Source organism: Mytilus trossulus, chromosome 9 (genome assembly GCF_036588685.1).
Source record: "Mytilus trossulus isolate FHL-02 chromosome 9, PNRI_Mtr1.1.1.hap1, whole genome shotgun sequence".
Lineage (NCBI taxonomy): Eukaryota > Metazoa > Mollusca > Bivalvia > Mytilida > Mytilidae > Mytilus > Mytilus trossulus.
In genome coordinates, this window is record NC_086381.1 from 4,916,091 (window position 1) to 4,932,288 (window position 16,198).

The 16,198-nt window shown below is 32.6% G+C and overlaps 1 long non-coding RNA gene across 1 annotated transcript; it reads right to left on the minus strand.

Moving 5' to 3' along the window:
• Positions 1–5,042: 5,042 nt before the first annotated feature.
• Positions 5,043–9,433, minus strand: LOC134685009 (uncharacterized). Its single transcript, XR_010101245.1, has 2 exons — positions 9,336–9,433; positions 5,043–7,406 (listed from the first exon to the last, which is right to left on the minus strand). It is a non-coding gene; the product is annotated as an uncharacterized LOC134685009 (long non-coding RNA).
• Between the last annotated feature and the right edge of the window lie 6,765 nt (positions 9,434–16,198).

The window sequence follows — 16,198 nt, forward strand, 5'->3', positions numbered from 1 at the left end:
GACATAGTTATATGTTTGACCAAATACCAAAAACATTCCATGGAAAAATACACCAAAAAATCATTTTGAAATTTTCAAGTTTTGCATTGACTTTGTAAGTTTCATAACTTCTATTTATATAGTTGATATTGCATCATTATTTGTACTTTGTCAAATGGGGTCATCTGATATATCAAATTGAAGGTCTAAATAAACTCTACCTAAAAATGAAAATTTTGAACCCCCTTTTCATCCCAGTGGGCAGGGTGGGTTCATTTAGTGCAAACATTCAAATTTCTCAGATGGTAAGGTTGTCGCATATCAATGAAAGAACATAAAGCGTACATTTCAAATTTCAAATTGACGTCTCCCAAAAATGGGTTGGATGGGGTCATTGAGTGCAAAATATAAATTTTCTTTAAAGATAGGGTTGTTGTATATCAAATGAAAGGTCATGATGTGTACATTTAAAATATCAAATTCCCGACCTCAAAAAATTAGTTGGATAGGGTTATTAAGTGCAAAAATCAAACTTTCTAGAAAATGGCGTTGTCGCATATCAAATGAAAGCTCATCTACTCTGTATTACATATATCATACTTCCGATCTCAAAACTGTAGGCGGATGAGGTCATTAAGTGTTAAAAGCGAAAAGTTTGAAAAGGTATGCTTGTCGTATATCAAACGAAAGGTCGTACAAAGTACATAACGAAAACATCACTTTTACAGGAAAGACCTTTCAATTGTTTTACAAACAATTGAGATACTAGTTTCTTTTTCTTTTTTTTTTTTTTTCTTCCAACATTTGTTTGACAAGGCCTCATCCCCTTTCTGTTGAAGTTATCAAGACCAAATCTGGATCATTGATAGACCTCATCATGAACTTTTACCAGATGAACTTTTGTAGGATTTCATCATCCCCTTTAGAAGTTATCTCCCTTTTATTGATTTTTTTCAACATGACCCCCCTTAAATGTTTTAAAAGATATCATGACCTTATTTGGACAAAAGTTAGATCTCATCATGATGTGTTACCATATGAGGCTGCTAAGGATTTCATCATTCCCTATGAGAGTTACGTCCCCTTGAAGCAATTTCTTTCTTTTACATTTTTCTCAAAAAGTATTCAAGATAGAATCGATTTGAAAACGGCAACATGTACAAGACCAAATGGCAATGATAATAAACATATACAAACATTTTGTTGTTAACCCTTATAAGGAGTTATTTCCCTTGAAAAAATATACACAATTTTTGAAAAATTGTATCTCGAGAACCGGAAGTCGTAAAGACTTGGGACCTACACCAATAATCTTAAGTTCATGTGACCTTTAATTTGCACCCAAGGTCAAAGGTCACCAAGTGCAAAAAAAAATTACGCTGCAATTTCAAGCTTGCATATTAAGAAAACGATAAGAGTTTGCTGCATACTTACAGTGTATAAAATGTTCCTCTCGACGAGCTCTACATTTTATACACTGAGCTCAAAAGATTCCGACTGTCTGTTCAAAAGTTACGACGGGATGATTCTTAAAAGTATAGTATTGTGTGTATATCTTTTTAAAGGTAACAGATATCAACCTACTATAAACTGCAAAGATGATCAGTAGTTCAAGACCTTCAATTTGAGGTCAATGTCAGGTCATGATGAAATTTCGCCTTGACCTTCACATTATACTATGACCTTGACCTTGTGACATTTGAAAGGTCAAGTGGTCCTGAGTTGAATGGTGATAGTCCCATGTCTCTACGACTTCCGGTTCTTAAGTTTTGTATTGCATCATATATTTGATGATTAATTGTGACCTTGGTGAACTTTGAAATTGTCCACATTCTTTTTCTATAATGTTGTCCTTCAACTGTAGATCATTTATCATTTAACAGATTTGAGATATCTATTGTCGTTTTAGAGATAATGCAGTTTGAAGTTTTGCGAGCGGAGGCATGTATTTCTGAATCATCAAGAGCTTACCACGAAAAATGTTTTAGAAATTGAAGAGGTTGACATAGTTATGTGTTTGACCAAATACCAAAAACATTCCATGGAAAAAAACACCAAAAAATCAATTTGAAATTTTCATGTTTTGCATTGACTTTGTAAGTTTCATAACTTCTATTTATATAGTTGATATTGCATCATTTTTTGCACTTTGTCAAATGGGGTCATCTGATATATCAAATTGAAGGTCTTAATAAACTCTACTTAAAAAATGAAAATTTTAAACCCCCTTTTCATCCCAGGGGGAAGGGTGGGGTCATTTAGTGCAAACATTCAAATTTCTCAGATGGTAAGGTTGTCGCATATCAAATGAAAGAACATAAAGCGTACATTTCAAATTTCAAATTGACGTCCCCCAAAAATTGGTTGGATGGGGTCATTGAGTGCAAAAAATAAATTTTCTTTTACGATAGGGTTGTTGTATATCAAATGAAAGGTCATGGTGTATACATTTGAAATATCAAATTCCCAACCTCCAAAAATTGGTTGGATGAGGTTATTCAGTGCAAAAATCAAATTTTTTAAAACATGGCGTTGTCGCATATCAAATGAAAGCTCATCTACCCTGTGTTACATATATCATACTTCCGATCTAAAAAATGTAGGCGGATGAGGTCATTAAGTGTAAAAAGCGAAAAGTTACAGAAGGTATGCTTGTCGTATATCGAACGAAAGGTCGTACAAAGAACATTACGAAAACATCACTTTTACAGGAAAGACCTTTCAATTGTTTTACAAACAATTGAGATACTAGTATTATTATTATTTTTACAATCAGCATTTACAGGATATGGAATTATACACATTTTTCTCTTTCGTCGATCGCATCTGTGTACTTGCATTTTGTAAATTAGGTGTACTTGTCTTTTCGTTTGTTTTCTAAGAAGGAGTGTGAAAAGCTTTTTTGAAAAAAAAGTTCCATGCTTTACTGATTATTTGAAGAACGTTAATGTTTGTCCGTTTTAAGTTTTGGTCGTTTAGCTTTTTAACCTCCCTTTTTTCAGCCGTGGAATTTCTAGCAGGTGTTTTCTAAATTTGGGTTGATGTTTGTATGGCTTATTACTGTCTTCTAATGTTGTACTGTTACACCACTGTCCCAGGTTAGGTGGAGGGTTTGGATCTCGGATGTTTATATATGTGCCTGTCCAATCTCAGGAGCCTGTAATTCAGTGGTTTCGTTTGTTTATGTGTTACATATTTGTTTTTCGTTCATTTTTAGCTCACCTGGCCCGAAGGTCCAAGTGAGCTTTTCTCATCACTTGGCGTCCGTCGTACGTCGTCGTCGTCGTCGTCGTCGTCGTCGTTAACTTTTACAAAAATCTTCTCCTCTGAAACTACTGGGCCAAATTAAACCAAACTTGGCCACAATCATCATTGGGGTATCTAATTTAAAAAATGTGTGGCGTGACCCGCCACAGCAACCAAGATGGCTGCCATGGCTAAAAATAGAACATAGGGGTAAAATGCAGTTTTTGGCTTATAACTCAAAAACCAAAGCATATAGAGCAAATCTGACATTAGGTATAATTGTTTATCAGGTCAAAATCTATCTGCCTGAAAATTTTCAGATGAATTGGACAATCCGTTGTTGGGTTGATGCCCCTGAATTGGTAATTTTAGGGAAATTTTGCTGTTTTTGGTTATTATCTTGAGTATTATTATAGATAGAGATTAACTGTAAACAGCAATAATGTTCAGTAAAGTAAGATTTACAAATAAGTCAACATGACCAAAATGGTCAGTTGACCCCTTTAGGAGTTATTGCCCTTTAGAGTCAATTTTTAACAATTTTTCGTAAATTTTATAGATCTTTTACAAAAATCTTCTCCTCTGAAACTGCTGGGCCAAATTAATCCAAACTTGGCCACAATCATCATTGGGGTATCTTGTTTAAAAAATGTTTGGCGTGACCCGCAAAACCTACCAAGATGACCACTATGGCTAAAAATAGAACATAGGGGTAAAATGCAGTTTTTGGCTTATAACTCAAAAACCAAAGCATATAGAGCAAATCTGACAGCAGTGAAATTGTTTTTCAGGTCAAGATCTATCTGCCCTGAAATTTTCAGACGAATAGGACAACCCGTTGTCGGGGTTGCTGCCCCTGAATTGGTAATTTTAAGGAAATTTTGCTGTTTTTTGTTATTATCTTGAATACTATTATAGATAGAGATGAACTGTAAACAGCATTATTAATGTTCAGCAAAGTAAGATTTACAAATAAGTCAACATAATCAAAATGGTCAGTTGACCCCTTCAGGAGTTATTGCCCTTTAAAGTAAATTTTTAACAATTTTTCGTAAATTTTATAGATCTTTTACAAAAATCTTCTCCTCTGAAACTGCTGGGCCAAATTGATCCAAACTTGGCCACAATCATCTTTGGGGTGTCTAGTTTAAGAAATGTGTGGCGTGACCTGCCAAACCAATCAAGATGCCCGCCATGGATAAAAATAGAACATATGGGGTAAAACGCAGTTTTTCTTTATAACTAAAAAATCAAAGCTTTAGAGCAAATCTGACAGGTTTAAATTGTTTGTCAGGTCAAGATCTATCTGCTCTGAAAAATTCAGATGAATCAGAGAACCCGTTGTCGGGTTGCTGCCCTTAAATTGGTAATTTTAAGGAAATTTTGCTGTTTTTAGTTATTATCTTTAGTATTATTATAGATAGAGATAAACTGTAAACAGCAATAATGTTCAGCAAAGTAAGATTTACAAATAAGACAACATGATCAAAACACAATTTTTTCATGAAACAATCTGCTTCCTTTTTTAATATTCACATAGACCAAGGTGAGCGACACAGGCTCTTTAGAGCCTTTAGTTTTTACATTGTCTTATCGGGGCCTTTTATAGCTGACTATATGCGGTGTGGGCTTTGTTCATTGTTGAAGGCCGTACGGTGACCTATACTTGTTAATGTTTGTGTCATTTTGGTCTTTTGTGGATAGTTGACTCATTGGCAATCATACCACATCTTTTTTTTTATATTGTTTCATTACATTAATTACTAGTATTTCGTATGTCACGGAGCTGTTGTCAGGCACTGGCTTTTAAGACTGTGTTCAGATATATACAAATTTATTATTAACAGTTTCAAATATATATACAGTTCAATTAATTTACATTGTTAATCCAGAGACACATCCATTCTCTTTCACTAACTCTCTTCAATCCTCCCGCATCTCAACATTCACCAAGTTTTATTCACGTGAAGGCCTTCACTGCTTTCCTCACTTTCTCACACATAAAATCGTCATACCTCCCCAGACCACACAACTAAAGGAACAGAATATAAACAAACAGAGACATACATTATATGGCTTCTAATTATAAATGACACAGTTACAACACAGCTGCATCATACATTAAATTTAACTGTTGATCAGACGGTCTGCTAAAGTTCACTAAAGCAATAAATTTACAAATACTTAACACTCTTTTACTATAGGAAATTAATGAAGGCAATTAAATACCGATCTGAGATAGGATATAAATATGCAAAGTGTCACCCTATGACATACCTCCCCAATTAACTGTGGCGTCCCGACACACAAACACACTCTTACACATACATCATGAATTTATATACATACACAATAATATTTTTTTTTTTTTTAATTATTATATCTCTTTTTTTTTTTCTAAAACACATTTAAACAAATTCAAAGTCTATGCATTCTCATTCGAAATATGAAAATCATTTATAATAGCAAAAATCTTTAATGTCCTTCTCTTTTACCCACTTGGTTTCACCATTCTCATACTGTACAAAATAATGTTTTTCTTATCTCTTTGACTCATTTCGTGATCTCATTGTATCTAAAATTTTGACCATTGTATTGTCATTATTTTCAATTGAATCAATGTTCGAACCAATATCTCCTTCCTCTGTAATGGGCCTATCATCAGGATCAACAAATTGTTTGATACGATTAACTTGTACCGTTTGTTCAGATTTTTTTGAATCACCCATTTGTATCTTATAGTTCACATCTGAAAGTTTATCAATAATTATATATGGTCTATGCCAATTATGTAAAAGTTTTGACGATAGCCCAGGTTTTGTACTTGGATTAAAAACCCATATCTTTTCACCAATATTATAGTTAATCACATCAGATTTCAAGTCATATTGTTCTTTTTGTTTCCGCAGCGCTGCCTGCAAATTGTCTTTGGCTATCGTTAATGCCTCTTGCAGTCTGGTTACTATTTCTGATTTGTAGTCGTCACTTGAGGTTTACGTTATCGTAGGCGGATACATTACTGCTTCCACTGGTAGAGCCGGATCACGGCCTGGCATTAGGAAAAACGGAGTCTCTTGTATACTTTCATGTTACGAAGGTCTGTAATCGAACAAAACAAAAGGAATAAATGTATCCCAATCACGATGTGTCCACTAACATACATTGATAACATTGCGGTAAATGTTCCGTTAAACGTTCCAATACGCCATCTGATTCAGGATGGTATGTTGTTCTATATAAGTTTACAAATTTTCTTCATAAGGCTTGATTCAAAGTTTTTAACCGTCTCGGAGTCCAATGACGCCAAACAACTTCAATACACCTTATCATTAGTACAATAAAATTTCCAAATCTACAATGCATGAAAAATCACACAGAATATCTAATCCAGACCTATAATACACAGATACAAACAATTTCTAGCTAAATAAACATTATACACAAAATCACACTTATTTTCCAAAACACTGACTGTTGATTCCATATCAACTAACATTTAAGACACTTTTCACATTTACTCATCATCTTCTGATTTTGGCGACATAAAAACTTCGGATTAGAATAACATGTAATACCATTTTACATTAGAACATCTGACATAATCTTGGCGAGACAAGAATATTCAGTACTAATTTTCACATCATTTAGAACAGACGTCAAGACAGACGAATTTCCAACATTTCTATTTCTTTATTTTCTTTTTCATCATCTGAAATAACCTTCATTCAGAACAGACGTCGCGACAGACGAATTTCAGAATTTTTATTTCCAAAACAGGATTCATTTCCTTTTCCTTTACAATATCTGACATAAGCTTCATTCTGAACAGACGTCACGACAGACGAATTTCCGAAATTTCTTAATCAGTCGTAAATTCCACATCATTCAGAACAGACGTCGCGACAGACGAATTTCTGAAAGTTCTATTTTCACATACATGTACAAAGGAGGATCCATACGCCATATATTTCTTCTGCCTTCCCTTTCGCTAAGGAAGCAGGCTAGCTTCAAGTCTATTGTTATTGTTGCAATCTCTTCCGGTATACTTCTTCCTCCTTTAGATAGCAGTTTGAAGAGTAAAAAGTTAAGTCCAAAATGTTAATTTAAAATCCAAAATAAATCAATCCCGCCGCTGGCCACCATAATGTCACGCAGCCGTTATCAGGCACTGGCATTTAAGACTGTGTTCAGATATATACAAATTTATTATTAACAGTTTCAAATATATATACAGTTCAATTAATTTACATTGTTAATCCAGAGACACATCCATTTTCTTTCACTAACTCTCTTCAATCCTCCCGCATCTCAACATTCACCAAGTTTTATTCACGTGAAGGCCTTCACTGCTTTCCTCACTTTCTCACACATAAAATCGTCATACCTCCCCAGACCACACAACTAAAGGGTTAGAATATAAACAAACAGAGACATAAATTATATGGCTTCTAATTATAAATGACACAGTTACAACACAGCTGCATCATACATTAAATTTAACAGTTGATCAGACGGTCTGCTAAAGTTCACTAAATGAATTCTGCATTAAAGTGAACAATATTTTTTTAATTTTTTTATTACCTTTGTGCACTAGTCACGAGGAGGTTAAGACGGTATCTAAAATTCCACTTCCTAACATGTCCAAGTGCATTTGCCCTTGGTCTCTTTTATATTTTAGTGACTTGTATTATTTATTCCTTCAACTTATTTTAATGGATGAGAGACGAGGTGGACCTCTGTTAGCAAACTATTTCCATTCTCCATTTAATATGGTGAATTAATAAGTTTTTAAACTATTTTTGCTGGCATTCTAGCATAGCAGAGAAACTTTGAAAGAACAAATAACAATAACAATTGTTTTATGTTGTGACATTTTATATGATATATATATTCTATGATATTATATTCTCTTCATTATAATTATGTTTTTGTGTTAAGAATCAGAATGTATTGTTTATTGTTGTCATTATGTCCCGTCAGGGGCCCTTAATTGGAAAATAAAGAACTTTAAAGCAATAAATTTACAAATACTTAACACTCTTTTACTATAGGAAATTAATGAAGGCAATTAAATACCGGTCTGAGATAAGATATAAATATGCAAAGTTTCACCCTATGACACGTATAATCATTGTGTATTGGTTTCCTTTTTATCATTAGAAATAGAAATTTTAAACATTTTTAAATTAAAATTCAATATAAGTATGCTCCTATTGATTCTAATCACAGGGCTCATTTTATGTATATTTCCATGAAAACGGCTACAACATTATAAGTTGGCACAACTTTTTGGAATTTTGGATCCTCAATGGCCTTCAACTTTGTACTTGTTTAGCTTTATAAATATTTTGATATGAGCGTCACTGGTGAGTCTTATGTAGACGAAACGCGCGTCTGGCATACTAAATTATAATCCTGGTACATTTGATAACTAGAATAAGAAACATAAGAAAATGTGGTATGATAATCTCCACAAAAGACCAAATGATATTCAAGTTAACAACGGTAGGTAAACCGTACGACCTACAACAATGAGAAAAACTTACACTCAAATATAAAAGGCCCGATATACTACATGTTATTTATAGACTTTTAAGTAACATTGTGAAAGTTGAATTCTATGTTTAGTTTTATTACTGACTTTCCTAAAATCACTCGTATAAGTTGATTGTAATGAGTGCACTGCAAGAATTAAAATCCTGCACAGTTCGTGCAGGACTTTAATTCTTGCAGTGCACTCATTTTTATGTTAAAAATTGACATCGATTATTCTTGTATAAAATATACAACATTCTATTCTTTTCAGCTTTATATAACTGAATTATGTACTCGTGATTATGCATCTTTGTTTGTTTGTATCATTTGTATGACTTAATAGTTTGTATAAAAAATGTTTTTTTTTATTTATTCATTTATTTAACAACAAAGGTATTATTTAATTATGATGCGTTGAACTTATTCAATCGAGGAAGTGATATTAATCATACTAGGCTGGACGATAACAACGATTCCTTACATTACAATTGCAGAAATCTTTAAATGTATAAGAGATTTTAGTGCTTTGTAAAACTACATATTAACGATAATATAAAATTCAGGTGCAAATTTACCTTATAATTGGACCAGTATGATAATCTAGAGCAATAACATGTACGGTTCCAGTTTTACTGCATCAAATGCGCATATAATATGAAATGATGACTTTTCATTACAACAATGACGTGTCAATATAAATAGAAGTAGGAATTTTTAAACTTATTTATAACTTATTGATGCTCGATACATCAGAAACTATGTAATATAGATTAGTCATATTTGAAATATGTTGAAACGCGCGTCTGGCGTATAAATTATAATCCTGGTACTTTTGATAACCAATTAAACTGAGATAATAAAATTTAGAAAATTTATGCCTTAGACTTCTCCTGATTAAAGACTCGCAGCCCAACACGTTTCGTCAACATTATAACTAAAAGCTGCTAGTTTCACTACAAATTTTTTGATATGTATTGCTTTTACAGATTTGTTGCTCACAAGGAATCAATTGAAACTAATAATTTCAAATCGTTAATTCAAAATTACAATGTATCCGTTCGAAAAGTGTACGGAATACATCACGAGTTGGTTGGTTGTTATAGAATATCAGTCTGTTTCACAGACGACGACAGGTATGTTTTATCGTTGGTACTCGATTAACTTCCACATTGTACCCGATTGTGGTCTCCCGAATAAAACGTATTACCAGGTTTGCGCTTACATGAACATGATGAAGTGTGTATGATGGGGAGCTTGATCTGCAAACTCTTAATTCCGGAGCACCTGAGATCTCTCCCAATTTTTGATGGAGATGGTTTTCAACTGTGTAGTTTCTATGCTGTGGTTTGTAGACTGATGTTTGTCTTTTGATCTTTTCTATTTTTGTCATGAAATGTCATTACAAAGTTTGCCTGCTTACTCCTACTTTTATTATCTTATCAATTATGTTCCATAAAGTTTGAAAAAGCCGTTTTGACAGTCTTATACAAGTCTTGGCTTTTTCATCGTCTTGCAGAAAAAAATGTAATAATGTTAAATGTTTGCAAAGTCTAGAAAGAATCTTTTCCCGCTAACTTCTTATGACTTAATTATACCTCATCAACAATGACAAGGATGGAAAGATCACACGGATTTCCAGTATAAGTATAGAGTATGTGATTTAAGTTATCAAAGAGAATTACGATAGGTGATCAATCCATCAATCAATTGAATTATGTGTGTATTTGATATGACCGAATTAAAAATTGCATAACGAAATTGTTAAATATTTACATTAGCTTAGAGATTAAAAGGTTATTGCCAAATAGAAATTTATAATCTTACATGTTTCAGATGTAAAAAAATATTTCGGACATGTAAATTCATAGCGAATTTTGAGATAATTATTATTATTGAATAAATTAAATATGCCTGCTGCATACAAAATGTACACAAAAGAAGTCAATATAATTCGACAGTTTTAAATATAAAATTTAGTACCAAAGTAATGTGTGACACAAGTACGACAGCTCTATATGGGATCCATACCTCCAAAAAGATAAACACAAGTGCGAAATGGTACAAAGGAGATCAGCCACATATGTAACAAACCGGTACAGTAACAGATCATCCGTTACTGGTATGTTGGAACAACTAAAGTGGACACCACTTGAAGATAGAAGGAGAAGCGCACGACTATCAATGCTGTATAAAATCAACAATCAGGAGGTCAACGTTGCAGCAAGCCACAAACTCGTTCCACTCTTTACAGATCCCACAATGTAACACGACAACAAGGAAAGAGTCATTCTACCCGATGATCATCAGGGATTGGAATGCCGCACCCTCCTCAGTTACATCTGTCAGCAGCCTTGAATCGTTCAAGAGGTTCCGGAAAACAAATAAATCAAACACCTTGATTTTAATCCCCACTGTTAAATATTTGTATAGCACCTTTTTGTTTTTTGTTTGATATTATGATCAACTAACCGGTAGAAGTAGAAGGATATATTGTATCAGTAAAAAGTAAAATATAATAGAAAAAACACAAATTTCTGCCTTGTTTTGGTTTTAATTTTTAAAAATATGAGTGAAAATGGAAATATCATAGAAATATAAAAGAGGGCCGAAAGCTACAAGAGGGATATTCATATTCATAGATAAAAAATAAACTGACAACGCCATTGAAATTACGAAAAATGCAATAAGGTATGATAAACAATCACTAAAGTCCATACTGCAACGTTTACCTCTATAGAAAGAGATTTAACAAACCTTTTATTTCATCGATGGAGACAATCACAGATGGTTGTCAATACCTTATTCATAGGAACTCAGTATGGTCAATACAATAGTACATTTCAAAATGCAAACCACAGAATAAAAACGTACATGAAAAACAATATAAGACAGCACCCAAAACAGCACAACAGAACGACGAACTGTCTTTCATACGACTGGGTCAACGCCACAAAATTGACTTAACAGGGAAATTCCTGAAAAATACTTTACAAGATCAAGTTTGTAACTATATATTACTAGATTTATTTCACTTGACTGGGCGGGGTTAAGAAGTTCGCTTATTTAAGACCAGTCCATCTATAGACAGGACTTTTGGGATACACTCATCAATGAAGTGTCCAGTTATTCGTCCAATATCATACACTCAGTTATTTTGTAAATGCGTTTGGTGATTATAATTCAATAATAATTATTACGGCAATCATCCTTATCACACACATCTTAAAATAGACTGTCCTCATACAAATTAAAACATAAGCTCCGCCCGAACAGTTGAAATATCATTGATAATATACAACTCACCTAAACATGAACCCAACAATGTTAGATCTGTTAATTTGATTTCGCAAATTTTTTGTTCTTCCCTCGCCGGGATTCGAACCCATGCTACTGTGATATCGTGACACCAAATCGTCTGCCCTGCAGCCGTCCCGATAAACCACACGACCACCTGGGCCCTACAATAATAAAGCTTTCGGTGGCCGTGTGTTACTTTTCCTCGTGAATCTGAATCTAGCGTCATACTACAATACATATAAGGCATAGAGATGTATATGTTACAGTAAATAGGTGAAATTAGGAATTACACGTAATTACTAAACATTTCAGTAAATACCTGTAATTACTAGTCATTTTAATAATTACATGTATTTACTAGTTGTTTCAGTGATTACTGGTAATTACTGATTTTTTTTGTCATTTTTACAGCTATTTACTAACTTGATGTTTTTGTTTTAAAATTAAAAACATAACTCAAGATACCAAATAAGAAAGTAAAGGGTAGGGATTTTAAGGGAGCTTACTTGAGGATGTAGGAATATAAGGCACATCAAAAGTGCATACTCTTTAGTGTTTGTGAATTGAAACTGGAAAATGGTTGTTTTATAGGTCTTGAAACTCCGTAAATATATGCATGCAAGACTATGATATCAATCCAAAATTGATTTTCATAATTTTGTTAAACTAAAACCTCAAACATGCACTGTGGTTTAAAACTTTAAAGTAACTTTCTCTAAATATCTTGGATTTCTATCATTCTATCAAACTTGGACAGAAGCTAAATGTTTATGATCATAAGATAATATCCGAAAGTAAAGATTGTAAAAAAATCCTTTTTTTCTATATTACTTATAAACATGATAAAAGGACTAGTTTTTTCCAGATAACATTACATACACTCTGCAGTTAAAGTTTTAGGTTTTATAAACCATCCTGGATTTTTACCCAATTTTTACAGAAGCTTCTTATAGTACTAGTCAAAAGATAGGATCTAGAGCAAATTTTTAATATTTTTTCCTCATTTTTGTTGAGCCTGCCATTAACAGGAAAAGTAGGCGAGACTAATTTTTCTGCAAAACCCTTACAATTTTAATAGCTTAATACATCGATAACCCATCTTCACTTCACAACGTTATCTGATTTTTATAAGGTAATAAGTCTAAATATTCTTCAAACTTAAATTATTTTTTTAAAAGATAAAATATAATGCTTTGGGAGAATTTTCCATTTCTTATTTCCATGTCTGCTGAAATTGGTCAAAAATTATCTGCATAATGCTCAATTTTAACCATTTTGAACAAAACTAAAGTTACTCTGATTTAACCAAATATTTGAAAGTCCATATTTATTCAAGATATTTTGAATACAAATCAACCATTCAATATTTTAAGAGTTCTCACCGATCTTCTAGTTAGTATTACCATAACTTTTGATCATCTGACCATAATACAACATTGTTTTAGCAGTTAGTAAATAGGTGTAAAAACTCATTTTAAAATTAGTAATTACTGGTAATAACTAGGCCGTTTCAGGAATTACTTTTATTAACTAAGTGCACCGGGATTTACCTGTAATTCCTAAATTTTAGTAATTACATGTAATTCCTAATTTTACCTATTTACTGTAACATATATATGTCATTTAATGTATTTTTTTTATCAAGTACAAGAATATTAATATAGAATTGTGTTCGTAATTATTAATTAGTAATTAAAATATGTACAGATATACTGACAGACTTAAGAAAACGCGACACTCGATATTCTGTTTAGTTTTTCATTTCAAAATACGCATAAAGCAAATACTAAATTGAATATAAATTTGAGTCATTTTTCATCATCTAATGCAAGTTTAAAAATTCGAAAGTTGAATTCATTACGTCATGTCTAACGTTTACATCATTCGATATGCACTAACATCCTGGTTTCACCATCATTTTAGGTCTTGGCAATCGTCAAAGGCAAGGACAGCTGTTAAAATCCCTACATAATTGACAGAATGGTAACCATATACTGTTTGAATTATTTTAAGTAAAAACAATTTTCGTCTGATTTTGCCTATTTACGCCCATTTCAGTCTATTGTAGTAGTGTGGTATACACCGAAACTTAATGAACAATACTTTTTAAAAGCGGATTATGTACATGTGGAATTTCAGAATACGTATTCATACGGGAAACATTGCTGATATTAATCTGCCTGCCATGACCGCCAACGACTTGGTGAAAAAAATTACGTTGTTGCCGTCGCAAATGGTGTCGCAAATGGTGTTGTCTAACTTGATTGAAATGAAGAAACGTCAAACAGGTGTAAATATCCAGTTTTATTATGTTTTATTTTCTCTATCAATAGATGTCTGTTTAAGCTTTATGATTTGAAAATACATAAAGATGATTGGCTAAAGAAATATAAAAGTAAAATCACAAAAATGCTGAACTTAGAGGAAAATCAATTAGGAAAGTGTATAATCACATGGCAAAATCAAATACCAAAACGCATCAAAAACGATTTGTTTAAAAAAACGTATCTTTAGCGACCCTGGCCAAACTATTCAATCAGGTTGGATGTTGGATTAGCAATGCATGTAGAATACCACTGCCTTTCGGCTGAAAGAGCTAACAACTATTGTAAATACATATTGGAGTTGAATACCTTTCTACGCAAACAGGGACACACCACATTTCAATCAAAAACATTTGTTTCAGTGAACATCATTCCTGCGTAATGATGGGGCATTGCCTCTTCCTTTCCGATTTAAGAGAGCGATTGAAAAGGATGATGCTATTTTATACGAATCAAATCAAATGTCAAATTAAATTCTCCTAATTGATGCATACATAGAAACATTGAAGTTATGTACTACGATCATGCCTTTCTTTATTGTTGTGTGTTAAGTTAAGTCTGCCCCAGTTGAATAAAGGAATAAGACAGATCAGAAGGAAATACAGTTAATGTATATGAGATGTCGATTGTATGTTGCTAATCATGTCCTCCAAACGTAACAAATATGTTGTAAATAAAAATATCAAACATAATCATAATATGAATTTCAGATAAATTTTGAAATTATTTAGAAACGAAGGTTTCAAGTCACCTAAACAAGGTTTACCTCAGATGGACTTGGGTATTATTTTATTTCCTTTTAGTAGACCATCTTTCTCATCAACTGCTAAGGTTTTTATATATTCTTGGCTTTTAAGTATTAGGCTATGCACGTTCCCAGAGAAAGTAAATCTAGAATAGTGTATTACTTTCTGTCCTTTCCTCTTAGGAATCATAGAAGTTGTTCTTTTATTTTTAGAAGAACGATTTATCCCTCTCTCAAAAAGTCTATTCCTGTCTACGTTGTAAATTCTTTTTTTCTTATTTGAAACAAAGCTGGACAAATTTGTTTTTGGTTTGAGGCTAGACAAATAAAATGTTCCAATACTATTAATTGCAAGAGGAAGGATATTTAGATTGCGTGTACTGTACTACATATTACGAATATTTAAACTTTTTATACAAATACAGAGATGTGGTATGATTGCAAATACTACATTTTACTAAAGGCGTTTTTTGAACAAATCGAAAAAAAAAAAACCCGATTGACAAGAGCGAACGACATCCACTGGCTTGACTAGTGACAGCCTCACAAAGAGAATGAGGAGGAGTTAATATAAAAATTAAAAGATGTGATACGATTACCAATGAGACAAATACACACGAGAGAAATGACACAGAAATAAACAGCTATAGATCACCGTAAGACCTTTGACAATTAGCAAATCCCATACACCATAGTCAATAATAGAAGGTCCCGACATTACAAATATAAAACAGTTCAAACAAGAAAACTAATGGCCTGATATATCATTTAGTCACTTGGGGGAGCTGCCTCGTTGACAATCAATGTTACAAAGCTTCTTATTTTTTTTTTACATATTAAGCAATATATTGCTAGCTATAAGTTAAATTTCCCAACACAAAGTATAAACTAGTTTACATAGATCATATCTAGATTTGCCGGCTTTTCTAAACAACATGACCGTAAAAAATAGATAGTGATATGCTGTTTATGATATTAAGATCTTTACTGGTACAACCAAATTTCTTTACCAAATATCTGTATATAACTTTGAAAAAATTAAGTGAAGGTTTCAGTTAATTTGATATAACAA